Here is a 1,596-nt window from a genome sequence, read left to right as displayed (position 1 = left end):
TCTTGGATTGCTTCGAGCGACCAACAATCGTCCCTCCGTGATGCGAAACATTTTTCAACTTTCCTGTTGATGGAAGTGAACTGAGGGGCAGGGCGGTTCCAGGGGGTGGGGCAACACGCCACGCCTTGTATTATTTACCTATTGTGCGTAATTTCTATTTTTTTCATTGGGTTTCTAGTATGTTCCATTTTGATAAAATGGTTTTAGTTGAAAGGCATCTTTGCGCTTTATCGCAACTTAAACAATACATTAAGGCGTTTTTTCTTTAGCATCCTTCTAATGTCGCTTTTGTTTCAAAACTAACACCTCTCTCACCAAAACTTGTATAAACGAAATTAGTGTTCTAATCGACGTTTAAATGCAACATATGACGTCATCCCTTTTATTGACCGCTGTTACTTTTGTTTTGTTCATGTTTGGCCGACTCTTTCCCAAACCACAGCCGTGATTATTTGAGCGAGCGCTCGTCTCCCCAAAGCGCTTTGCCGTTTTGCTCGTTGCCTTGTAATAAGTGAGTTTGTGCCAAAGCCAAACGTCGCTTCACAACTTTGCTTCGACGAGAATGATGACCTCGCTTGTTTGGTGGCCGCCCCGGTACTTTGCTGTCCACGCATTTTAGCGTCTTGTTTGTTCTTGCAAAGTCGATATTTTTATACTTTACCGTTGTTTGTAATTGCCTCGCTAACATTAAAGTTCACTGCATTGTTTTATTTTATTCAGTTTGATTTTCGTAACGTTTTATTTTCACGTAAAATCCAAAGTTGTCTGAGAAATAAATGATATGATTTATAACAACTATTGATGCACAACTGATTGCACGCAGTGTTTTTGTATCTAAAATTTTAACTAGTGTTTTTTTCTTATTTAAAATACTTCATTATTTCGCATGTTTCGCAGATTAGCTGATTTGACCATTCTGATTGCCTAGGGTTTGTTTTGATTTTGTGTTTACGTTCCCTCGTGGTAAGAGTTCAACAACATTAGTTTAACTGCCTTAACAAATCACTTGTATGGTAATAGTTTAATATTTATCTCTAAATTCGCCCAATATTTTGGCCTTAAAAATCCTATGGTTTTTCTTCCTGAGTTGGTGGAGGCGCCGACTTGGAAATAGTTTTGTTCATCCCGCAGCCTTGTATTATGGGAATGTAAGTTTTCTAGAGGAGCCAACAAATTTGCCAATGTTTCTGGTAATTTGTTGTTTTTAAAGTTATGAGCTATTTGCAGTATTTCCAATTTGGTTAGGTCGAGTAATCTGAATATTGAATGATTACGGTATAAATGGAAGTAATCTTGTTTTAGGAGGGTACTGCTTAAAATGTGGATTGCCCTGTTCTGTAATACTTCAAGATGTTTTAATTTAGTTGGATAAGCTCTACCCAGGTTACAACACAATATCGAAGATAAGTATTGATTAAGCTATAATATAAAAGGCGAAGTGCATGAGAGTCTAAATAAGATTTCATTTATGATAAAAGTCCAATTCCCCTAGAAATCTTTTGTTCAATAATTTTAATATGAAGTTTAAATGACAATTTATCATCTATGATGAGGCCTATTATTTAGCTGAATTTACATTTTTCAGTTTTTTCACCC

Source organism: Ascidiella aspersa, chromosome 2, assembly GCF_963924565.1.
Source record: "Ascidiella aspersa chromosome 2, kaAscAspe10.2, whole genome shotgun sequence".
NCBI classification, from domain to species: domain Eukaryota; kingdom Metazoa; phylum Chordata; class Ascidiacea; order Phlebobranchia; family Ascidiidae; genus Ascidiella; species Ascidiella aspersa.
This window is presented reverse-complemented; position numbering follows the sequence as displayed.